Raw genomic sequence first — 27,161 nt, 5'->3', positions numbered from 1 at the left:
AGGAAGGAAAAGCAGGACTTTTGAAGAAAAGGTTTTTTGATATTAACTTGTGTCATTCATTTATCAACCAACCATATATCATTTATTAAGCACTAGAGAGTCAAATATGTATTGAGCACAGTCACTGCCCTCCAGAGGCTCAGAGATGCTTTCTGACTTCAAATAGACCTTTTTGTAAAAGGTAGATCCTAATAAAGGTCAGAGTATAAAGCATTAAGTTTTTACCCAAGCAAAAGAGATGTATCTGATACTGGACTGGCAAGAGATTGGAATATTATGTTAATGTTCCCAGTGTTCTTTCTCATACAAAAATCACACTTCACTGATTCTAAGGTTCAGTGGATTAGAGGAAAATCTTAAACTAGGAAGATTAATTCAAATCCTATATTAACCTATTTGATCATTTCACAGTATTACTGGATAATTTGTAATTAGTGACAAGCATTTAGAGTTCATGAATAATCCTGTTTGGGTGATTGCTCCCCTGTTCTGACCTTCCATGCTTCCTGTTATTTCCAAGTGATAAATGGGCACTTTAAGTTATCTGTTATTCAGTACACTCTGCTTTTCCTTCACCAAAAGATACAGTATCTTCCCAATTTTTGTTAAGTGTGCATTTTTCCCATAGGTCTTCTTTTGTCACAGAATCCTTTCTAAGTTAAGTATATCTTTATTTCCCATGATTTTAGCTATAGCATTTCAACCTGGATTAGGTTTATGTTATGTTAGGATTTTGTTTTTTTGCATCACTAATCAAACAGTTTCTAATGACAGCTTGTCTTTTCATGTGACTTGAAGACAGGTACTAGGAATTCCAGCACTATAATGACCTGTCTCATAAAGGTGCTACAAGGAAGGATACTACTTTTTTTGGAAAAGAGCTATACATACATATCATTAAAAAGGTAAATAAAAGTCTGGTAGCCTAATTATTATTCACAAAAGTACAACTTCTTAAGCTTTGAAAGATGAAAAGATTGGTGAACTTGTCTATTTCTCATTGTTGAAAATGGAAAACTGCTTTTCCTACTCTACTGAGATCTAGTGATTAAAGCTGGGAGAATATATTTATATATTTTCTGTACTGAGCTTTTCATATAGGCTCGATTTGTGAATTACATTCTGGATTCTCTTTTGATCCTCTAAATCTGTAGGCCTTAGGCTGAAATGTAGGCAAAATCTACTCATTTTATCTCAAGTTTTGAATCTAACCTTCTCTGTTATTCACTTCTCCTGTACTGTTCGCTAAGGGCTAAAACCTCTTTTTTCATTGCTAGTGTGTGGATTTTTTCCACATCAACAACCAATTCTCTGACTCTCCAGATAACAACTGGGGGTCCTACAATTCATTTCAGTTCTGATACTAACTATGGATTGTTAACGCACCGTAGGTTAAGGGCTCAGTCCTTAACAAGACTGCTCTCACTTGAGACGCCAGTCACAAGTCCCAGTTTTCCATCTGTACTTCTGAACAACTGAATATAAATCAGAGGTTTCCGTGACACTTTCTCAGGTTTGATACCTTGCTATAACAGCTCACAGAACTCAGAGAAACACTTTAATGGAAGAGATACATAGGGCAAGGTAAGAGGGGAGGGGCAGAGCTTCCTTATCCTCTGTGGGTGTGCCACCATCTTAATACCTCAGTGTGTTCACCAACTCAGAAATTTTCAGGACCTCATTATTTATGGTTATTATGGAGGCTTCATTATGTAGGTCTGATTGATTAAATCATTGGCCTTTGGAGATTAACTCAACTATCCTAGAAATCAGAGGGTGTGGCTGAAAGTTCCAGCCCTCTAATCATGCCTGGGTCTCTCTGGAGACCAGCCCTCAGGAACCAGTCATCTCATTAGCATACAGAAGACTCACCAGTCCATGGATACCAAAGGTTTTTGGAGCTGTGTGTGAAGAACTCAGGACAAAGACCAAATATATATTTCCTATAGTATCACACCCACCTTACTGAATTTTGCTGTTTTAGATGCCGTTTTAGGTTCCAGTCTCTACCAATTTTCTTCTTGCAAATGTACCTTTACTTTGTCCTATTATTTTAGGGCCAAATATAAAATGTTACATTGTTTTGTTGACAAAGCCATGTCGATGTGTTCTGTTGATGCAATTATATTGGGGAATTTCACTTTCAGGTAAAAATAGAATTTCATTTTATTTAGGGCAATACATGCTGGAGATAATACCTAAAGCTACAAGGATGACTACTCTAGTAGAAATTTGGGACACTGTTTTCAACTTTGTGGCAGATACATTTTTATCTGGAGTTTGTGCATTATGATTCTTTTCAAATTACACTGTATAGCTTCTTATACTTTTACTTTATTTGGCTTGCTTTACACCTTAGCTAAGATTCTGGTTGGCCTAAGCAAAATGTTGATTTATTGTAACGAAACACTGATGTCTCTTGAAACATATGGCAAGATATGTAAGCTAGGCCACTTGAAGGAATGAAATAGAAAGCAGGAACTCAGACAACTACTTTTCTCAGTCTCTTTGTCTAGGGCCACATGGTCTCTGTATCAGTTTCCTGTTGCTATAACAAATTACCACACACTTAGTGGCCTAAATAATGATTCTCTTAAAATTGTAGAGACTCAGAAGTCTAAAACCAGTATTATTGGGCTCAAATCAAGGTGTTGTCAGGGCCACATTCCCTCTGGAGGCGGTAGAGGAGAACCTGTTTCCTTGCCTTTTCCATTTTCTAGAGCTACGTTTCTTGTATTCCTTGGCTCATATCCCTCTCTTCCATCTTCAAAACAATATGGCGTCTTGCTTCAGTCATCATATTACCTTCGTTTTCTATAGTAAAACCTCCCTCTACCTCTCTCTTATAAGGGCACTTGTAATTATATTTAGAGTCTACATGGATAATCCAGGAGTCTGTCCCCATCTCAAGTCCTTCACTTGGTTACACGTGCAGAGTTCTTTTGTCCATATAAGATAACATTCACAAGTTCCGGGGATTAGAACCTGGATATCTTTTGGGGCTGTTATTCGCTTAACCAGTCTCTTATCCCTGCTCTTCTATCTGCAGCTGTTCATGCTTCTCTCTTTTTCTGAAGACTAGCTTTCTCTGTTTTGGCATACCGGTACCAAGCACATCTAACCTATAATGACAGCCTTAGGTCCTGGGCTCATAAGAGAATAGTCCAGACTAATAGGATAATAGATAATAGAATCGAGTATCAATTCCAGATTCCTGCAAGAGATTTGAATTGCTAACTTGGTAAGATGTCCAATCCTGGTCTAGCTTCCTGCAGCCAGGGGGCAGAACGAGAACAGCTTCAGACTCTCAATCCTATTGAGATGGTGCAGTTCTAAGAGAAAGAAGATTAAGTAGGGGAATCTATATTGAAGTTGTTAATTTAGTCATAACTAGAGACAGAATAAATACATGTTCTTGAAAATCATAATAAGAGTGTTTTGGTTATACCAAGAAGGATGAATTTAACAGGAAATGATAGACACTTAATGATTATTATTTCTGCTTTCAAAACCAAATGAGAGCCAATTCTATAATTGACCCTCAACATAGGCATCAAAAGTGGTAAACTCTTATATGTATGAAAGGAGTAGAGGGCGAAAGAAATGATAATTTAAATTTAGAGGAGGGATAGGATACATGCACTGAGAATTAAATAGTTATGTGTTTTTGCTGTTTATATTTCCCCAGAGATTGCCGATTCAAATAGCTTGTTCCATCATTCAAATACATAGTTTCTGTGGGTCTTGGGAATGCAACCTGGGTCTCTCCTAGTTACATTGTGAAGCTGAAGATACCCTCCCTTAACTGCTCCCACCTTTTGTACACCAGCTACAGATTCACCATGGGGATTCATTCAGCTTCTTCTCAGAGTGAATCATGTCTTTTTCCCTCCCAAATCATGCTCACATTCTTTGAGGATGTTTTTCTTTTGGACACACGATCATATTTTCATAGCATTCTTACTTTGTACCTTATTTCTCTAAAATAAGTTTTTTTTGGGATCTTTCAGATTTATTTAGAATATAACAAATTCTAAGCTTGAGGCATTTATTTTTTATCTGCTTGTCATGTATAATTCTTAATATGACAATTCCATGCTGTAGACTAATTGAGGTTCCATTAATTGATGGCACTTGAGAGAGAAGAAAATGACCATATACAACAATATATTGTTAGTCTGGAAACAAATTGCTACCACAGCTGCCTTACTGAATAGGCTCACATGATGTGTCTTGTTGGAGCTAGATGCCAACAGATCAGTAAGTACAGAATTATTATGATAATTGAAAATCAGTATTAAATTTAACAAATAAAAGCCTTGGTTTTGTAATTTTTATTGAATTTTCAGGAATTCCAGTTATTAGTGTGGGTTATTCTTTAAAAGATAGAATAAGATTTATACTGGTAAAATATATGATTCCCATTTTTGGTAAGGGATGCTAGTTTTCAAAATTCAAATAAAGTGCTCATTTAAAAAATTGTCTTCCTAATGTGTTCTAAGTTAATTTATGGTTGCCTCTTCATGTCCTCCTAGTATATTACTTAGCAAGGTTACAGCAGATGTTGGCATAATATATTGGATATTAGAATTCTGATTATGGGTAGTGGAGGAAAAGAAGAATAAAGGGGCTATGCTAGGAAACTAGCATAATGAAGGGCAAGGGGTGGGTACTGCCAAAGTCTGGGCACCCATACAGTACAGAAGATGTGGGTGCTGACCAACAAGTGTATGCAGAGTGCTAGTCTCTAAAACGATCTGGCTTATTGCATTTATATGAGCAAATTAGAGATGTAAATGTGCCCATGCAGGTTTAATCATGCACTGTGCTGCTCTTTGCTAGTCTTAGTTCTAAATCACATTTCACATTCTTGGTACTCTGTATGATTTCTTTAGATTTATTACTTTCGTTTGGTATACAATGTTTTATATAGCATTAAAGCTTTACAGTGGACTTTTTTGATGTTTGTACCTATAGTGTGGAGGAAGGATCTCAAGGGGAAAGAAGAAACAGATCATAAAATCAGTATCGTTTTATTTCCTTTCATTGCTCAAATGCTGCCTAAAATTCTTAGTAAATTCTCTGCTGCCTCCAATTTAAGAATCTCTTGGCATTTCTTTTTTTTCCCTGCCAGCTTTATTGAGATATAATTGACATATAACTTTGTGTAAGATATTTATATGTTGCAAAATGATTACCACCATAGTGTTAGCAAATATCTCTATCACGTAATTACCATTTCTTTTTTGTAGTGCGAACATTTAAGATCTACTCTTATAGTAACTTTCAAGTATATAACACAGTATTATTAACTATAATCATCATGCTGTACATTAATCCCCAGAACTTATTCATATTATAACTGAAAGCTTATATTTTTTACATTTTTCTAGTTGATATTCTTAATGCCAAGAGTTGGGAGACTTTTGAGTGAGAAAACGTATATGGACTTGCCAGAGGTCATAACTTAAGTCTTGGTTCTCAAAAACAATAAAATGTGATCATCATTGTGGCAGAAATTGCTAGTTGTTCCCCAATATTCACTTCCCCTTTTTCTGTAGCACTAAAATATGCAATTAACTGGACCTTTGGCCACCCAGAATAAAGATTACATTTCCCAGCCACACAGCTAAGTCGTATTGATAAACTAAATTCTGGTCAGTGGAATGTAATCAGAAATTTCAAGTACAATTTTTGGGATGTGTCTTTATAAGGGAAGGATGTGCTTTTCTTTCTGTCTTTCTCCTTCCTTTTGGCTAGAATGTGGATATGATGGCTGGTGCTTAAGTAGCTATTTGGACTGTAGTTGAAAGCTATGTATTAAAGATGGGGGGAGGCGAGATAGGGTAAGAGATCCTTGATGATAGTGAAGATGATAGATCAGCCTTGGATTCTGATCTCTGGACTGTTTCTATCAGAGAAAATTAAACTTCTTTTTTAATTAAGCTGCTGTTAATTTTGATTTATTTAACCCTGACTAATATAGTCATCCAAGGCTTATTTTGTGCCTATTATAAAGTTGGAAAATTAACTATTTCTAGAATTTATATATGTATTTTTTTAATTAAAAAAATTAGTTTCTGGTTTCCTTTCAATATCTATATCTAACCTATTGTATTCCTGTAGTTTTCCTGCATGCAGAATTTACCCTACTAATTGTGTTTTGAGAAGCTAGCTAAAGAAAATAGTTTTTTTTCCCCAAATAAGAGAAACCAGAGTTTGTCAGTAAATCTGTCTATAACCAGAAAATGTAAATTTATGATGTTTTATAGTTCTGCTGGTTATATATGATCATTGAACACAGAGGTGCAGAAATGCAGTAAGAAATCGAAGTTTTGGAGGAGTCTATAAAATGGAAAGCATCTGGTGTAAAGTCTGTAAAAGACCACAATATCAGGTCATTTCAAGTTCTTTTGTAAGTTGAAATTTGGCTTAATATAAATGGCTTCCAAGTGGTATTGCTTCCTTCTGTTTTGGAAGAGGATTTAAAGCAGTGAAGAATGCTGAAGTTCAGTTTGGTGGGCATAAAAATCCTGAGGGGGTCAAATTGAGTAAGTATCATCCCTTCCAGTACTGAAAATGAAGTGATAACAGGGAGGAAGGGACTTAGATATAGAAAAAGTAGAGACAAAGACAAGTCTTGATACTGAGAGAGAAAGAAGATATTTCATTTTAATTTCTCTTCTAAAGAAGATACAATTCTGAGAATTTTTTTCCCTCTTCAAGTGTGCAAATGGAGACCAATAGAATCTTACCACATTCTAATTTAGTCTTTTTCATAGATAGGAAAACATTTTCTAAAGAAAATTGAAAAGTAAGCATCATCAAGAGATTATAAAAGATATGCATCTAATCAGGAAAATGAAGGTATCAGTATGGTAAATTAGCATCTGGGTTCCTCAGCAATCTTAAGGATTCAAACATGACATAGCTTTATTTTCCTACAATTACTTCCTTTAACCATGCTCTGCAAAATCTCTTTTTCTGGGAAAATTCCAGATTCCATAACTTTCTGTGTGCTTTTGGGTATTAAAAAAATTTATTCTGGTCTAATTAAAAACTCCAATATTGTATCCAATTTAGAGTTCTTCTTTTTCACCTTTTCCAGAGCCAGTGGCCCAGGCTTCATCAGGAAAACTTTTTTCCCCCATCTCTTCTGGGTCTCTAGCTCTTCAATGTAGTAGAAAGAAGGAGATGGATGGGCTTAAATGTCTCTCACTTTACTGGTGCAGTCCTGGCTCACTCACAGTTAATTGTTACAGTTTTTCTGGTCAACATTGTCATGTGTCTAGATGCTTCTTCTTTTATGGAAGCATGTGTATGAATATTTTGAAGGACCCTTTAAGAGCTTCTCCACTGCAGTTTCTTAATATGAGAGACTAAGTTCCAGTTCTGTCTCTTGCAGCCTCTCTCATTTTCCACCTTTAGTGGTACACTGTAAAGCCTCCTGCTGCTGGAATCCCTTTGCCTCTGGGTGGTCATCTTGAATGGGATACCAGAAAGATGTTTCAAGCTGTTTTCTATGGTATCTAAATTTTGGAAATTCTTGTATCTTTGCCATACCAAATGATGAGAGTTTAAGCTATTCCAGTGTTGTCCCTTTCTGCTAGTTCTCTCAAATTGTCAGGGCAGATCAACTATTCATTGCTTAACCCAGTAGCTCTCAGAGTGTGGCCCCTACACTAACAGCATCAGTATCACCTGGAAATTTGTTAGACATAAATCGTTGGGCCTGGTGGGGCTCACTTAACTCTGTTCTGCCATTCCTGGACAGCTGGTCTAACTAATTATCCAAATGGGGGATGAGATGCCAATCTTCTCTTACTACAGGTACTCTCAATCTTTATGATTAATTTTCTTGGAAGCCACTAGCCCAGATTTGACTAGGGGTAGGAAAGCCATGGGACTCCCCATGTAACTTTTTGGAATTTCTAATGTTATTATATAGCCTGATATAGTAGGAGTGGGAAAGCAGCAGTAGGAAGCTTATTATTTTTTGGGGGGAGGGGGATATTAGCTTATGCTATATTGTGCTTGGGGTAACAATCCCCAAATCTCAGTGGCTTACAAGTATAAAGGTTTAGTTCTCACACTGCTTATTCACATTAGCTGCAGTTCAGTTGGAGACCTGCTCTACAACTGTTTTCTTCTAGGACTCAGAATGGGCTCAGCTCTATCTGAGACGTGCCTATCTCATAGCAGAGGAAAAAGAGGCATGATGGACCATGTGATAGCTCTTAAAATTCTGTTCAGATGTGGAAAATGCCACCTTTACTCATAATCTACTGGCCTGATACCACTGGAGCAGGAAGTATACTCATTTCAAAGAAAGGGAATTTTTTTTTTTCCTTTTTTTGGACTGGACAGGTAGAGAAGAGCAGTGAGTATTCTGAACAAATAATATTATCTGTCACAGTTGTGCAATAAATGGTAGCATATTATTGTTAAGATATGGTTTCTGCTTTCAGGAGATAATAGGAAAGGAAATACTAACAAATATACAACAATCAGAGAACAACTAATACTAAACTTAAATATAATTATAACATGGATTTAGAGAAGATATTGAGAAGCTGCGTGATGAATGAGGGCTGTGATTGGAGTGACAGGACATGAGAAAGGAAGGAGTTCCAGAATGGGACAATTAATTAAGCCGTGACCTGGATGAGGGGAAGCCTAAATGATGGAAAGGACAGAGAAAAGACTTTATGGATTCGAGTGACCTGATTTTAGAGTCAGGAAAGATAGGGCTGGTGAGAGAAGGTAGGCCCAGATTATGGAGGACCTCAAAAATCAAGGGAAAAAGTTGGATTTGATATTATAGATAGCAGGATGTTTGTCATTTTTAAAGATAGGCTCAATAGAACCATATGATCCAATGGAGGGAGAGAGCTAGATTGAGAATTTTAATGCTGTTTTTGCCATTTAGTAGCCATTTATCTTTGGAGAACTCAGTGGTTATTTATTCCTTCAACAAAGTAAATAATATTGCTGTGTACTAGGCACCATTGCAGGTACTAGTGATATAAAGATGAAGGGACAGAGATCTTGCTTTTAACAAAGTTGTAGGCAATTGGAAGATAATTATAGAAAATGAAATAATGACAATAGACAAGGAAGCCACAATAAGGAAAAGCATGGGAATGTGCCAGACATTCTTTAAGAGGCAGACCATAGGTAGACAGATCCTACCAGTGGGTCAATTAAGTTATTGTATTTTGATTATGATATGGCCATTTAAAATTAGAGGAGGTAGCTCATGAGGTGTCCTAGATATTCTTTTGGGTGGAAAAACAGGTCATAGGTTCGTATGTAAAGTATTATCTCATGTGAATTGGAAAGAATGTTTGTCTATGCATAGAAAAGTTCAGGCAGTGATGGGGAGGAGGAATTTAACTTTTTGTTTTATACCCTTCTATCTGTTAACATTCTACAGTAATGTATTTTAACTTTAAATTAAAACTTGTTAAAAAGTATCTCACCATAATCAACATTTACCCATCATTTTATTTCTGAACTTAAACATACTAATACTAAAACTATCATGTTAATATGCTTCAACTCTGACCTGACTTAATTTATTTAGCTTTTGTCCTAATAATCCTAACTGCTTCTCTTTTTAGAATCTCATCCAATAGTTATTCTTTTCCTATAGACTCTGAGGTTTACTTCTTCGTTTTTATTTTCAACTTTTAAAATTGTGGCAAATATACATAACAAAATTTACCATCTTAATCACTTTTAAATGTACATATGTTTGTATTTAATCCCTTTCCTCAGTGAACATATTACCCCACCTCTCCATTCTTCCTCCTAAGGACAAACAATGTTTCCTAAAAGATCAGCCTTGAGACTGATAGTTACAGCCAAATCTGGGGTATTTGAGAGCAGAGGGCAATCCAAAATAGGCAACACATACCAAAGATAAGAGCCAGATGGTAGGTCTGGTGTCAGCTGTTCTTGAGGTGTTCAGGAGCCAGGCATTAAGTCAGATTTCTAGATATTCAGAGACAAGGAATAAAAAACTTGGATAAGGGATGTGGCTCCATAGTGTAGTGGTGAGCACATCTGCTTTACATGCAGAAGGTTCTGGGTTCATGCCCCAGTGGAGCCATGGTCCATGATCTACAGTCATGCCACCCTGAACAAGTTCGATGTCTGATCTTGGAAGCTAAGCAGGGTTAGGCCTGGTTAGTACTTGGATGGGAGACCACCTAGGAAGTCCAGGTACTCTAGGCATAAATAATAAAAAAACAAAACAAAACAAAAACAACTTGGATAAGAAGTAGACACCAAGGAGTCAGGACTCAGCTAGGAGACTGAGGACAAAGGCAAGGTAATTGCATTGTTGACGTGGAGCAATGGCAGTAGCAAGAAAGAAAAGAAACTGCTAATACATACGTTCTGCAAAAAGTAGAAACAGGTCTTTTAGTGTAGGTAGGCCTTACCTGGAAGAGGGCAGCAGGTGGCACTTTGATCCTGTTTTGAGAGAAGGGTTGGAGAGCAAGGCCAATTTTGTCAGGTTCGATTCACCTTCTTTAGGCTTTCTATTAGAAAAAAAGACTAAAATCTTTGGAGTAGGAATATTAAAACTCGCAAACCAGACCACTTAGCAGTCCCATCTCCTCTGTCAAAATACAGACACCACACGCACGTGTACACACATGCACATGCTCGCTTGCCTGCAGCTAGGAGACCTTGTGATCTTTGGAGTTGTGTTCAAAGATCATTAATGTATCATACATCCCACTAAAAGATTTTTAGTGGGATGTATGATACATTAATGATCTTTTAGTGGGATGTATGATACATAAATCTTTTAGTGGGATGTATGATACATTAATGATCTGATAAACTAGAGTGTACTGTTATTCTGGTAAATATTTTAATACTACCTTTCAGAAACTGACTTAAAAAAAAGAATTGAGGCTTTTTATTCAGGAACATACCTTTCGATATTTCTGTTTTTACCAAATCCTGGTTTTGTATTCGAATTTCTATTTCAGGGGAGATTATTGAGAAAGTTATTGAAAAACAGGCTTAGATATATCTGGAACTTGTCAAATTGTCTCCATTTCAGAGTGGTTGAAATGAGGTCCATAATACCTTTAAGATAAAATCTGCTTTTTTAGGTTATGTATTTTTGTTTGGATGAATTTGTTACCTTGTTTGTTTTATATAATTTTCCTATCTCTAGCAGTTCTCAGACATGGCTCCCCTGTTCATATAAATGTCTTTTTTATTATTATATTGAGGTAAGCTTTTTGAGGTAAAACTTTTAAAAGATTTTGATGTTAAATTAAGACAAAAATATTTACAGCAAACATATTTTATACCTAGAAAGTCCAAATGAGTTGACTAAGATACTAGAAAAAATAAGAGTTCAATAAAATAAGTAACATTCTATCCATGTTAGAAAATATAATGGAAAAAAAAGAGGCGCATTTATCAGAGCAAAAATTACTTAAGAATATGTAATATGTAATGTAAATAAGAACTATGCATGATATATAATGAAAACAGTAAAAATATCAACTAAGTTTTTCTTGAAATTTGACAGGATTAATTTGGAATGTATGTGGAAGAATCAATAGGTTAGAATATCTAAGATTACTTTGATTATTTTGAAAAAATAAGCTAAGGAAAGGTGATTAATCTATATTATAATAAAGCACACTTTTAAAAAAGCAGTAATTAAAACTATACTATTTGATTGGATTATTGTAATGATTTAAAAATCGTATATATAAGAATAACTATAAAAAGCTAGAAATTTCTGGACAGCATGAGTTTTGTATTTTGGGATATGAAAATTTTGACTGTTACGGGTCATTAAGACAAGACTGTCCTTCAGGAAGTGGAGGTGCTTTTTTATTAGGTTTCTTTTTTTTAATTAAAAAATTTTTCAATTGCAGTTGACATTCAGTATTACATTAGTTTCAGGTGTATAGCATAGTCGTTAGACATATAACTTACAAAATGATCCCCCTGATAATTGTTACACTCACCTGACATAATATTTAGTTATTACAATATTATTGACTATAGTCTCTAAGCTGTATTTTATATTCCTATAACTGTTTTGTAACTGCCAATCTGTACTACTTAATTCCTTCACCCTTTATACCCAGCCCCCTAAACCCCTCCCATCTGGCAACCATAAGTTTGTTCTCTGTTTCTCTGCATTTGTTTCTGTTTTATTTATTCATTTATTTTTTTAGGTTCCACACATAAGTGAAATCATATGGTATTTGTCTTTCTCTGTCTGACTTATTTCAGTTAGCATAATAGGACCATTCACATTATCGCAAATGGTAAGATTTCATTCTTTTTTTTCGGCTGAGTAATATTCCACTGTATATATGTACCACATCTTTTTTATCCATTCATCATTTGATTAGAGCATTTAATTCATTTACGTTTAAAGTAATTTTTGATAGGTATGTTGTTATTGCTATTTTATTGTTTTCTGATTGGTTTTGTAGTTCTCATTCTCTTGCTCTCTTGTATGTTGATGACTTTTTATAGTGTGTTTGGTTTCTTTTCTTTTTATTTCTTGTATATCTCTTGTATATTTTTGGTTTGTGGTTACGATGTGCTTTATATATATCAAGCTATGTTTATAGCAGTCTATTTTAAGTTGATGGTCACTTAAGTTTGAACACATTCTAAAATCACTACTATTTTCACTCACTTCCTCCATGTTTATGTTTTTGTCATTTTTTACTTTTTTTTGTGTGTTGTGTATATCTCTTAATTTACTGTTGTAATTACACGTGATTTTCTTACTTTTGCCTTTTAACCTCTAGCTTTGGTGTTTAATTGATCCACTGCTTTTATTATATGTTTGCCTTTGTTAGTGAGAATTTTTTTTCTTTGTGATATTTTCCTATTCTTATTTTTTTATTTTTTTGTTTTTCTTAAAGAAGCCCCTTTAACGTTTCCTGGAATACTGGTTTGGTGGTGATAAACTCCTTCAGCTTTTTCTTGTCTGGAAACTCTTTACCTTTCTTTAGAGTCTAAATGATAGTCTTGCTGAGTAGAGTAATCTTGGTTGTAGGTCCTTGCTTTTCAGCACTTTGAATATTTCATACTAGTATCTCCTCCGGGCAGGCAAAGTTTCCCGGGCAGGCAAAGTTTCTTTTGAGAAATCGACTAATAGTCTTATGGGAGCTCCCTGTAGGTAACTAACTGCTTCTCTCTTGCTGCCTTTAAGATTCTCTCTTTCTCTTTAACTTTTTGCATTTTAATTATGATTTGTTTTGGTGTGGGCCTCTTTGAGTTCATCTTGTTTGGGACTCTACACTTCCTGGACTTATATGTTAATTTCCTTTGACAGGTTAGGGAAATTTTCCATCATTACATCTTCAAATAGGATTTTAATTTCTTGCTCTCTCTCTTCTCCTTCTGGTACCCTAATGATGTGAATGTTGTTACACTTGATGTTGTCCCAGAGGTCCCTTAAACTATCCTCATTAAAAAAAAAATATTTTTTTTGCTGTTCTTATTGGATGTTTTCCACTACTTTGTCTTCCAAATCACTGATTTAATCCTGTGCTTCATCTAATTGCTGTTGGTTCCCTCTAAAGTATTCTTCATTTCAGTTATTGTGTTCTTCATTTCTGACTGGTTCTTTTTTATGTTTCCCATCTCTACTTTTATATTTTCTACCTCTTTGTTAAAGTTGCCAGTGAGTTCACCTGCTCTTCCCCTAAGTGGATTGAGCATCCTTATAACCTTTGTTAAAGTTGCCAGTGAGTTCACCTGCTCTTCCCCTAAGTGGATTGAGCATCCTTATAACCATCCTTATACCCTGCATCTGGTAGATTGCTTATCTCCATTTTGTTTAGTTCTCATCCTGGATCTTTGCTCTATTCCTTCATTTGGGGCATGTTTCTTTGTCTTCCCATCTTAGCGGTCTCCCTGTGTTTGTATTAGTTAGGGCTGCTATATCTCCCAGTCTTAGTAGAGTGGTCTTATATAGTAGGTGTCCTGTGGGGGCTAGTGGTGCAGTCTCCCTGTTCACCTGAGCTGGGTGCTCCAGATGTGTCCCTTGGTTTGTATGTGCTTTCCTATTGTAGTTTAGCATTGATTGCTGTTGGCATGCCAGTGAGTGGGTGAGATTGATCCTCAGGCTGACTGACTGTGAGGTCTGGCTGTGACTACAGCAGACATGCTATTGTGTGGGGGCTGACCCCATGGAGCGGGATTTGCTTTAGTAGAGCTCTGGTGCCTGCTAAGTACAACCTTTGGGTGTGTTGTTTGTGGCGCTAATTGGGAGGTACTCTGGTGTGATCTGAAGCCAGCCACTAAGTGTGTTAGTTCTGGGGCCTCTTGGGGGGGGCTCTGGTGTAGGTCAAGGTCAGCTGCTGCCTGTGTCTGGCCTGTGGTAGGAGCTACAGAGTGATCTGAGTTTGGTAGGTGCCTGTGCTGGGCTTGGAGGCACCCCTGGGAGTAGTTATGCTTTGAACTGAGGCTGGCTGCCACTAGTGCTGGGCTTGATGCTGCTTAGCAAGAGGTATAGGGCACATTGGGGCAAGTTGCTGCTTGTTTGGGAGTTTGTGGACCTTTGAGAGATTTTAGGAAAATTCTCAGTGTGGGCCCATGCTGGCCACTTTTGTGGATTAGCCTCTGAAAGAGGTTAGGGCCGGGCATGTGAATCGGGTGGGGTCTCAGAAAATCACCAAGGTGAAGCAAGAGCAGTGTTAACCAAGTTAATGGAGACTTAGATTTGGCACTAGCCAGTGCTTGAAGGCTATGTGTGGGGAGAGCTCAACAAAGGAACTATGGCACCTGCATTTTAGTCCCGGGGAGAGCTGTTCTTCCAGCCCTCTCCCTGAAGTCAGACAATTCACCTGCTCCCTATTTATCCCTGGTACTTTTCGTGCAGCTGTTTCTTCTTTGAAGTTTAGTTAGGTTGAGTGTTTGTGAGAGAGTGAGTCTGTGCTGGAGCCCTTTAAGAGAACACCTGGGTCTCCAGCAGCCCTCTTTCTTTCCTAGGCTGAGTCCTTGATAATTTTCACAGCCAGCTGTTGTGGGGACTATTTTTCCCGGCCAGGGAGCCTAGTGTGGAGCTGGGACCCCTTGCTCCTCAGTGGGAACCTCTGCAGTTGAGTTATCCCTCCTGACTCTTAACTGCCACATGTAGGTGTGGAACCAGCTTGTTTTGCATCTTTGCCTCTCTTACCAGTCTCGACATGGCTTCTTCTTTCTATCCTTAGTTGTAGGAGTTCTGTTCAGCTAGTCTTCAGGTGGTTCTAAAGGGTGGTTTTTCTATAATTTAGTTGTAATTTTAATATGGTTGTGGGAGGAAGCGAGTACCGTGTTCATTTACTCCATCATCTTGACTGGAAGTCTAGGTTTCTTTTAAAGTTGGAACTGGTTTTGACACATAGAATAGTAACTGTGTTTTAGGAATGGAATTTTAAAATTTCATCTTGCGAGTGGTGGTGCTAAAATTGGTAAGGATTATAAAAACCTTTCCACCTACTTTTGTTGGGGGAATTGAGAAAAGGTTTGTGCACAGGTTGTTTTTTTTTTAAATGAGTTTATAGTCATGGATATGTTTGGTTAGTATATGTTGTTATAAAGCTAATGATTAGTTTCATTTTTATTCGGCATTATTAGCTTTTGTTCTCTTTCATAGGTTCCAGTATGTGGAAGGTGCCATATAGAGCCATGATGTTCTTAGTAGAATGCTATGAAATATTGACATATTTTATTACATCTTTTAAATGCAGTATAGACAGTGATAATTATAGAAAATGATTCTGTGGTATGTGGTTATAATTAATTTATATCATCAGCACATGTCTATAAATAAAATATTTAACTAAGAATGTTGATCTGTGTTCTCAACTTTTCACGCTGACATTAGTTTGCTAATTGTTTATTTTTGTTGTCTGGTGCTAGAACACAAGTGGTAGTTCATGCCAAAGATTTTTTAAAAAAATTATGAGAGAAAAAGTTGTAAGTAGAGAGAATTATATATTAACTTAATTTTTTGTGAATGAAAAAAGCTGACCACATTTTTTTATAACAGCTTTCTTGTGATAGAATTTGCATACCATGAAATGCACCCTTTTAAAATGTATAATTCAGTAGTTTTTCATACATTCACAAAGTTGTGCAACTACTATCCAATTCCAGAAGAACATTTTTATCTCCCCCTAAAGGAATTCCATACTGATTTGCAGCCACTCTTAATTCCCCCACCCCAACCCCTGGCAATCACTATTCTACTTTCCATCTCTATGGATTTGCCTATTTTGGACATTTCACATAAATGGAATCATGTAGTCACTTTCTTTTTCTTGCAGCGGAATATCTGAATCCAAGTCTAGAAAAACCAGCTTTATTATCAAAGCAAATTTGAGCAAAACTTCTATTTTATTGCTAGACTGGATTCTACATCCCGGGAAGTGGGGTTATACATGAAAGTGTAGATTTGATGGTGAATTCATCAACCCAAGGAAGGGGAACATTTCAAGGAGATGCTCTTTTGTTTAGAATTACTAGTGTTGCAAGAGGGAGAAATGCTTAGGAGAAATGTGAACAAGAAAACCTTTTAAGATACTACATAAAAAAAGAAAGTAATTAAAAATAATATTTGAACGTTTTAGTTAGGTCTTTAACCCAATTGTTGCAGTTTTTTGCTATTTGATTTTTGCCATTTACAGTATATAGCTAACCCCAGCTGCTAATGGAAAGTTATCTTTTGCACTGTGTTCTATATGCAGAAGACTGACAATAATTGTGTTAGATGGTGTAATTGACAAGAGTATTTTTATGAGGGTTGGATCTTGGAATTACCACCCATGAGGGTTAGTTAGTAGTTATCTTATATGTACATTCAGAACTTAAATGGAAAATTCTTTATGATCTTAATTGCTGTTGCTTAATTTGGTAATCAGAGTGTCCACTGTCTGACCCATTCATATACTTTTGAAATACGCAGAAAAAGCTCTCTAATGTTTTTACTTGGATGGCCAGATAGAGAGCACTTTTAAAAATTAGCATATGAATGTTTTGATTATATCACTTAAGACAGCCTGTCAGTTTGGCAGCTCTTAGCCTGTTATTTCTGTGTCTTCTCTTTCCTCATTTTCATGTTTTGACAAATGAGATTGTTCTTTTGACAAGTGATTTGTACTTTATCTAAGGATTTCAAAGTGTTTTTAATTTATTTATTAAACTCTCAAGATCATTTTATCTACCTTTTTTGGGTAATGTAAGATTCTCCCTAATACAAATGAAAATAGAAAGTGATAGTACTGGAATTATTGCAGTATAAAACATTATTAGACAGTAATTATTTTGCAGAATAATTATTGCTCCTTTTTTCAGAAGCTTGTATTTCTTTCACTTGAACATCACAGACTTAGGCTTGGGCGTAGTACTGATTTAAGGGCAATAGTTCCTTTGTATGTCACTTGAGAAAGTGTATCTTTCAGAACTGAAGATATCCCTTGATAAATGAATACATACCATGCTGAAATTTTTACTGCAAAAGGGAATCTTATTATATAGCTGACATTAAATTTTCTCATTTGTTTAATGACTATTTAATAAATACCTAATATATACTGGGAACTGTTCTAGGTACTGGACCTACAGTGGTGAACAATAGAGATACACATCCATAGACCTGACAATCTGTTGGGTGACATAGAGATCAAATGAGTAAATAATGCAATTTCAAATTGTAAAATGTGGCTTGAAGAAAACAAAGCAAAGTAATAGAATTTGTAGTGAATGTGGGGAGGGGAATTAATTTTGGTCAGCAGTCCTCCCTGAGGACTTGCTATTTGAAAAGAAACCTGAATATTGAGAAGGAAATACCTATTCTGGAGGAAAAGAATTCCAGGCAGACATAAGAATTCCACTGCAACCATCAAGGTCATGAAGGAAGCATAAGAAGGCAAATCTGGCCACAGCACAGTTAAGAGAAAGTATGATCAGAGATGAGGGTGAAAGGTAGAGGCTAGATCACATAGGGTGGTAAAGGCTTTGTATTTTATTCTTTGTGCAAAGGCAATCCTTAAGCAAGTTTTAAACAGGGGAAATACATGATTTGATTTACATTATAGAAAGATCACTGGCTACATGGAGAAACTGAATCATAGAAAGCAAAGTAGAAGCTTTTACGGTAATCCAGTTGATATTAATGATGTCTGTGGCTAAAGAAGAAAGGTAGAGGTGATGAGAAGTGGCAGGAATTTGGATTAGAATTTGTGAGTAGAAAGCTGAAGACTTGCTGATGGATTAGATATTGAGAATAAGGAAAAGACAGGAATCAAAGTTAACTGTAAAGTTTTTCATCTGAGCTACTAGATGAATAGAGATGCCGTTAACTGAGATAAAATAAGAGTGAAGAAGGACCAGATCCTTGGGGCAAAACCAAGAGTTTCGTTTTGACTATATAAGTCTGAGATGTCTGTTAGACATCTTAATGAAGATGTTGAGTGGGCAGTAATTTATGTAAGTCTGGAGCTCAGTAGAGAGGTAGGTATTTGAGGCATAAATGTGGGAGTCATCAATTAAGAGATGGTATTTGGAGGGTTGGACTGGCTGAGATATCTGAGGGAGTATTTATAGCCAGAAAAGAGGGCAGAAGACTGTGTCTTGGAGCTCTCTAGCATACACTCATATCTGTTCATGTATATATGTTTGTATAAGAAACATTTGTGTCCCAATATAAACCAAATCAAATGTCTGCGTGTGAGTCAGCCAGGGTTCTTAGTTGCAAGTAACAGAGAAAATTGTGACTGTTTTTACCCAAAAAGTACCTGGATCTCAGCCATAATGGTGCCACAGCAACTGTTATACCCTGAATGCCAGAGCTGGAACCACTACTTCTGGAGCTGTATGTTGGATACCATGATGAGCTTCAGTGGCACTAGTAATTGGATATTGGTTGTGGCTACTCCCAGAGTAAATTCTCTGTCACTATTCTTCATCTCACTTGCTTCACATTTAATGTTCTGTCAAAGAACTGAGCCTGCATGTTGTGTCTTCATCCTAGCTATCAGATGGTGGGGAAAAGTAATTATCTGACCTTTTTGGTTTCTGTCATGAGAGATATTTCCTACAGTCCACCAAGACTCAGATAATGGGGAGTTCCCCCCAAACAGGATGGGAGCTCATATACCAGGCCGTTTAACAACCACCATAAAAAAATATCACTTTCATGACTGTAATCCATGTGATTGCTTATAAATTCATAATTATAGAGTTAAGCAACAAGTCATTAGAGGGCTTTCAAATGGACCTCAAGAACAGTATTTTAACTCTACTGACTTTATTTTCTCATAGTCTGTTTCCTGCCCTAGGATTGAGAAGATACCATCTTTTCCTATGTTTCTTTTAACCATAGCCAGAGAAATATAGCCTCTTTTGGTTAAAAACACACAAATAAATAAATCCCCAATTCAGGCCTCTTTCTTAAGTAAAACTTACATATTAAAACACTTCATACATAGTTATTACCACTGCTTCCTCAGGATTTCTTTAGAAAGATTAATTAATCCAAAGCTGCATATTCTGGCCCAAATATTTGACCACTGAATCTATCATATGCTGAAATGTCCTCCAGATCGATAAATCATGTAACAGCAAAATTACACATGCTCTATGGCAATGGCCACCTGGTAGAGAGAAGTATTAGCATTGTAGCCCAAAGCATGATAGTCCATTGATCTGATTTATATGTGAAAATTTGTAACAATCATAGTAGTCTTATGATAGAAGATTAATTGCTTGCTGAAGAGGTAAAGTATTTTTAGATTAGCACCCATGTTCATTAATAAGTATAATTGGAAAATGATTGAACGCTGTATGTACTTTTTCACTGAGTGCTAGATTTTGTTTTCTTGCTTTGAAGAGTGTTGAGTTACTTGTGGATTAAATTTGCCTTTTTCAAGGTTTGTTTTTAAACTTCATTAGGGTGAGTTTGGAGTATACTTTAGGCCAGATTACCCTTTCTGTAAAGACATGACTTTTCTGAGATCTCTACTGAATTTCCCAAACATTCATTTCACTCTGGCTGGTTGAACCTTGAAAGTTGCCCTAGTGAACTCTGGCAGTTGTTCTTGATTACAGCTTCCCTTTGCCTAGCCTTGTGGCATTTCACCCTACATTGGCTAACTTTGTATTCAGCCAAAATTCTAGAAGACCTCTGTGTTGATTTCTGGAGCACCTTGTCTGTGTAGCCCCCTTAGAGTTCATCTTCTTCTCATTTTTTTTTAACCCTGAATGTTCCAGGAACGTTGTCCTCCTCAAACTTTGATCTCTGTCTTCTCAACCCAGCAATACCATTGTTCTCTGCTTGTCTGGTCCAGAAAGTGCTTCGAAGTAGAAAGCCAGGTTGTAGGGCTCACTTCATTTGTATTTTTTTCCTCAAAGTTCATAGTACTATGGTGCCAGTTGTCTGAAACAGTAAAAAAACAGTATTTTTCCTATATTTTATCCAGTTTTCTAGTTACATCAGGAGTGTAAGCCTGGTCCCAGTTGCTCTGTCATGAACAGAAACTAAAGTCTTATTAGAAAAATGATTATACCACTGAAACACATGAGCATTATTTCTGGCAGTTTATCGCCTTTAAAATATAATTAACACAAAATCCATGGTATGATGAAGAAAGAGAAAAAAAAAATCAGGGTTAGCACAGTAAAACAACAACGATAACAACAATACTAAACATATAGCATTAGTATAAGATACATTATGTGCATGTATAACTACATATATAAATAAATTCTCCCAACAATCATATTTAGGTAGCTGCTATTATTATCTTATAGAGTTGGAAACTGAGGTACAGAAGAATGAAGTAATGCAAGGCCACACAGCTAGTGTATGGTGGATCTAAAGTTTGAACCAGGCTATATTGGCCAAATAAAAATTACTGCCTCAGGAAACTGGGTAGGTCTCCCACCCATCCCAAGTGGACAATAAATTATGTTGTATTTAGAAGTATGGCATTGCTCAAGATTTAATTCTCTCTACCTCCCCCCATCCCCCTTTTATATTCTTGTTCTAAACTCCATCCCTGGGGGAATCTTTTTTTTTTTTTTTTAACTTAGAGCTTTATACATATCATCGTTATGTGAATGACCTCCAAATCTCTTTATATCTGTACTACAGATTTATATCTTTAACTCCAGACCATAACTCCACCTACCTACTCCATATCCGTATGTATCTGTTATTATTACCTCAGACTCTGTGTCAAACTGAATCCAGTATCTACCTGTTTTTTCTGTGATCCATACCTCAGTTAGTGGGGTGTCTCTTCTGAAAGACGATAAAAAATTTTAGGGACATCTTTAAATCCTTCCTTTTCTGTCCCTTTCATGTAACAGGTTTTTAAAACTTCTTTTACTTGTGAAATGACTCTCAAGAAAGTCCCTTTTTTGTTTCTGCTGTCCTAATTCAAGGCCTCTATATTCCTTATAGATATAGTGCAACAGAAACTTATTTGACCTTTATGTCTTTATTGTTCTCCTGTTCTTTCTATCCTTCACAGTACTTCCAAAGTTAGCGTAAAACTCAACTAGACTTGCCAATTCCTAGATTAAAATCCTCTGCCCGCTCATCATTCAAAGTCAGGAGTTAAGAACAAGGCTTTGGAATCCAACTAACTTGAATTTCCTTTTGACTACTTTCTAGGTGTGTTACTTTGGGAATTTACTTAACCTTTTAGCTTTAATTTCATCTTCTGTAAAATGGGTATAATAATAGTTCTTCTTCATAAAGATGTTAGAAAGAATCAACAATAACAGCAGCAATACAAAGTACTTCAATGCTTGGCACATACTCAATAAATGATAGTTATTATTAATATTGTTAGGATAATAGCATTCAAAGCCCTCCAGCCGTAACTCTACTATACCTTGTCTTGCATTAAGGGTTTTAGATCTATTAGACGACTTGCCAACTTGGTCCACATGTCCATACCTCCAGGTTTTGGCTCTTACTCTGTTCATTCAATCTGCTACACTTCTCCCCAGACCCTCTCTTCTTCTTGTTTAAAGGCTACTGCGCCACCCCTCCTGTAAAATCTTTTTCAGTTACCACCATCAGAATTCATTATTCTTTAGGGCTTCCATATTCATAACGAGAGAATATGTGATTAATTATTCCATTCTTCTAGCACTTATCAGGACCAGTGTTAACAGCTAGTGTTATTTTTATTAGTTGTGTTATCTGTCTTCTTCCACTTCCACCAGACTACTGTTTCCTCCAGAGCAAAAATCATCTGATTTATTTTTGTCTCCTTTTACAGTGCCTATTATAGTCTCTTGTATATAATGAGTACACAGCGTGTGTTGAATTTAAAGGCTAGGGCTTCAGCTTCTCTAACACTGCCTGATAGAGGAAGGAAGTGAGGTGGGTAAGGTTAGAGATGATCTCCCTGGGTGTTGTGGAGTAGTTTCCCTCCTGAGGAATGGGAGCATGGTCCTGCATCAACTTGGCTGTGTGGCACAGTTCTCTCCTTCACAAGTTATTTTAGTTTTCTGCTTTTAGCAAAGCAAGACCTTTGTATTCTGAAAGCACCCAATTGTGTGAGATATCACTAATGAGGTACAATTTTTGGGTCTCAAATATGTTTCTACCTTTATCTCTTTATTTTCCTAACACCTCTTTAGATACTTGAAAATAATTTAGAGGTCTTTTGGAAAATTATCATTTTTCAAATACTGGTTCACGTTGACTTTAATATACTACTTCTAAAACTTAACAAATGTAAATAAGTATGAGGCTAGCCTTTACAGACATATATCCTGTCATCAGTGTCAGACATATCTATCACTCCTTAGGAAATCTTGAAGAAATTTACAACAATGAAAAGTGTGTTTTCTTCATTCATTTCCTCTTTTCTACTTTTGTTCAGATTTGAATTGGCAAGTAGTTATTGAGGAAAATACTATTTTAATAGACTGTTTTACAGCATCTACTTTTAGTAAAGTGATTTGCAAAGTGCAATGTTAAAAAATGAAGGAGTTGTAAAAATGTCTTGTAGTAGCTGCAGATCTGAAAAATTGTGTTCTAAATGTTTGATACTGGATCTTTGAAACAATAGGTTAAATTACGACATTTTGAACTCTTTTAGCTTGGCAATTCTACATAAATAATCCTAATGGAGAAAGTATATTGGTATAACAGTAATTCCTTAAATATTTCAGATATAATTACTGATTCAATTTGGAGTAAGCAAAATAAATAAAGACACACATAAAAACAAGGTGATTTAAGATAGTATTAATATTTAAAGACTACTAGGTAATGGTCTTCTATTGAGTGGTACCTATTAAATGAAAGTTGAAACATCAGATAGCTGGGGAAGAAATGCCATACAAACAAGTGACCCAAAGGTACTATATCTAAAAAATTGAAAACCAATTTAAAGTCTTATATCACTTTGAAGTTTTAGATTGATTCTGTCTTTTTATAGAAGCATAAATATATTTTTGCTGTTTCCTTTCCTAATATAGCCCACTGTTCTCAGACCCCTTTCCCCAATTTAAATGACTTTGTCTTTTATTAAGTCCAGTAACATCTGAGCATGAGAGATTGCTCTTCAGCCCACAGATCATGCATGGTATGCATATGGATTCACAGATGCTGTCAGAAAACCACCCCACAGATTAGGAACCACGTAGCTCCCTTAATTTACATATGAGAAAGTGAAGCCTTGAGTGGTTTAAATCAGCATTCACAAATTATGACTTGCAGATGGAATTTAGACCTACAGGCATGTTTTGTTTGGCCTGTTAGGATGCTTTAAAGTTTTTGAGCAAAAAGTTGAAAATCAGGAGATTTTTAGCTTCTCATGCAGATTAAGGGATCTGGCACTGTTGGAGTGATATTCCTGCATGACATTAATTGACTAGAGTTACATAGCTGCTTTTTTACATGATTCATGTATCTCCAGGTTTGCAATCTTCACAGTTCTCTTTTGTCTTATACCTGTCTCTGTTTCATTTATCCATGTTACCTACCATGCCTTTCTGAAAACTTTTATTATATAGCAAGTCATAGATAGGGAAGAAAGTATAAACTTTTCTCCTGACCCCTAAGCAATTGTAGGTTTCTGCCACCATTACTCAGGTATTGGGTTTTAGCTCTTCCATTGCCATTGACTTTCTCTGTGGCATTGAACAGGCCACTAAACTCCTCTGAATTTCAGTTTTGATATCTGTCAAATGGTCATAATAAGCATTTTAATCATGAAATAGTTTAAAAAAATCTAAAGGGGGTTATTATCAAGAAAGTAGTCCTGTCTGTGTAGTAAGACTGTCAGACTGCCAGACAGAGAGAAAGGAAGAAAATATTTATCTCAGATGATACAATTACATATAAAAGCCAAAATAATTTACCAATAAATTATTAGATTTCAAGGATTAAGATAAACTACTCAAGGCCATTAGGTAAAACATCCCAATAACTTTCAAAGGCAAACAGTTGGATTGGCATTAGACTTTTAAAAACTTACCTATAATGCAAAGGCAACAAGAGAGCACATTTAAAAAATCAGTGGAAAAGTAAAGCCAAGGATTTTTATTTAACCAAATATCTGTCAGTTATTCAGGCTACAGAAAAACAATTCTCAGCATACAAGAAATGAGGGAATCCTATACTTATTACCTCTTTTTGAGGAATCTGCTAGAGGATGAAATTTATCCAACCAAGTGGTGACGGGAAAATTTTCAGCTAAAAGACTAATGAGCACTTAAAAACATATAAAGGTACATCTAAGACTGAATAAAAATAGGAACGAGGGTGGAAAATGAATTTACAAATGCCACATATTGTAACAAAACAGAAATAATGCCACTAAAAATTGGGAGAAAAAGACTAAGAAAATGAGAAAATAGAAAAGACATATCGTTGTATACATACTAGACATTATAAGAAACTAAAAACAAACCTGATAAACTAGATAGTAAAAAGTTAAACGAGAAAACAGGGCACTAAGGGCATTAAAAAAGGTAAATGTATGAAGGTAATCACTAGATAGAACTAGGTGGATGGGAAAGTGGGTGAAGGGAAGGGACAAATGAGAATGGGATCGAATGGATGAGGAGGAGTTATGTTCCTTTCTGAGTATGAATTTTCAATATCTTGGACTTTAAGAACCATAGTCATGAACACCAACAACAAAAAAACTGAAGGCTTATATAAAAAGCCTCATAAAGTCATAGTTAATATTTTGGTGTATATTAGATTACTTCAAACATACCCTTTGCCCACCGTTAATATCTTCAGTTTCCTGCATTCTACAGGATAAAGTTCAAATTTCTTTGCCTTACAGTGTTCCCTACTATTTGGTTCCAACATACCTTGCCAAAGTATCTTTTACTTTGGAATAGAATTTCACTCATTTACTGTTCATTCTCTACCCCATCCCCCATTCTTTTATCCCCTAAATGTTGAGCATCCCTGCTGTGCCAGGCACTGTTCTGGGCACTGGGGATTATAAAATTGAACAAAACAAAGTATCTATCTCTAACATCTCATACTTAGCCTTCTACTGTATCTTGAACACATCTTTCATATGTTTGCCTCATTTACTCAAATTATTCTTCTTTTCTTTCATTGTTTCATTCAATAAATATTGATTGCTTATTGGTATTAAAACAAAGTCCCTACTCCTTTGGACTTTATGTTTTCATGGGTTGAATAAGATATTAAATAAACAAAATATATGTCATAAGGGCTTTGAAATAAAATAAAGCAGCATAAGGAAGATCAAAAGTAACAGCGTGCAGGTCATGGTGCTATTATTTTAGAAGGAATGGTAAGAGACAAGCTTTCTGATATTTGAACAGTCCTGAAAGAAGTGAGGGAGGGAATCAAAAGGATAACTAGAGGAATAAAGAATGATTCAGGCAGAGGGTACATCTAGTGTATGCTTGACATGTTCAAGGGACAGTGAGGTGGCCAGTATGGTAGGGGCTGAAAGAAGGGTAAGAGATGAGTTCTGAAAGGTAGAGGTGTCTAGATTCTGAAGGGCATTACTGAGTATGGTAAGCACTCTAGCTTTTGGCTCTAGAATAAGTACTATCTCCTCTGAACTGTGAAACCCTCTTTGACCGTCCCTGTTTATAATGATTTCTCCTTCTAACTCCTGGAACACATAATGACCACATAACTCATGTGTTGCTTAATTGACTAAGGCAATGCCTGGTTGTCTTATAGGTATTCTGTTCTGCCCTAACATCTTTGTAACTTCTTTTAGCATGGGGACTTAATCTTATACCTTTCTATCCTACATGGTGCTTTGTACCTCTTTGGTACTTAACACATGCTTGTTTTGTGAGGCTCTGGCCTCAGATGTCAGCAATAGGAATTTGAAAGCCTAGTCAAAGAAGTGAAAGGACGTGGTGATAAATTAGATATAAGGTAGATTAGATAGATTAGATATTAAGATTTTAGTTTGTGATCCTGGAAGAATAACAATGCTATGGACAGATAAAGAAAAGTCAGAAAGAGATTGATTTTGGGGTAGTTTGATAAATTTTGTTCAGAATTTATTGAACTTTCCATGCTAATAGCATATCCATGCTAAGCAGTGCAGAATGATTTGGATATGTCAGAACATATACAGAGTATTGGTATTATTCATGGTTGCTGCCTGCAGTATGTCATTTCAAGAGCAGGGACAGCTTCTTACTCATTTCTAGTGCCTAGAACAGGGGATGGCGAATAATAGGTGCTTAAGTCATTTTAAGTCACTATTTTTAAGGCGCTTAAAAATATTGAGATGAGAGGTGGTAGGTGTGTAGTTATGATGCACATTATAGAAAGAGCATAGGCTCTGGAGTCAGTTCATTGTGCGTTTGAATTCCGGCCTTACTACTTTCTATGTGTTGTGGTCTTCGATGAGCAAGTGATCCCTCTGAATCTCAGTGTCTTCATCTGGAAAACGAGGACCTTCCTTGCAGGGCTACAGGGAAGACCTTGCAATTCAGACCTTTCTCGAAGGGCTGTGAGATAATGAATGTAGGCATAGGCCCTAGCATAGAGTATTAGCTTAAGAAATAGTACTTATTCATTCAGCTATAATTGTTAACATTATTAAGAAGATAATGGTTTCACCATTGAATCTCAGCAATATTTTTATAGGCTTAGAAAAAAATCTCAGAAGTAATCTGAT

General features: G+C 36.0%; 1 protein-coding gene and 1 non-coding gene across 2 annotated transcripts in view; both read left to right on the top strand.

Annotated features, from left to right (window-relative positions):
• TTC28 (tetratricopeptide repeat domain 28) overlaps positions 1-27,161 on the top strand; it is a 630,275-nt gene that overhangs the window by 170,066 nt on the left and 433,048 nt on the right.
• TRNAV-UAC (transfer RNA valine (anticodon UAC)) lies at positions 10,042-10,114 on the top strand. Its single transcript has one exon. It is a non-coding gene; the product is annotated as a tRNA-Val (tRNA).

The sequence above is a fragment of the Pteropus medius genome, unplaced genomic scaffold (assembly GCF_902729225.1).
Source record: "Pteropus medius unplaced genomic scaffold, Ma_sr-lr_union100, whole genome shotgun sequence".
NCBI lineage: Eukaryota > Metazoa > Chordata > Mammalia > Chiroptera > Pteropodidae > Pteropus > Pteropus medius.
Note: the sequence above shows the minus strand (reverse complement) of the source record. Positions and strands in the feature narration are given on the sequence as shown.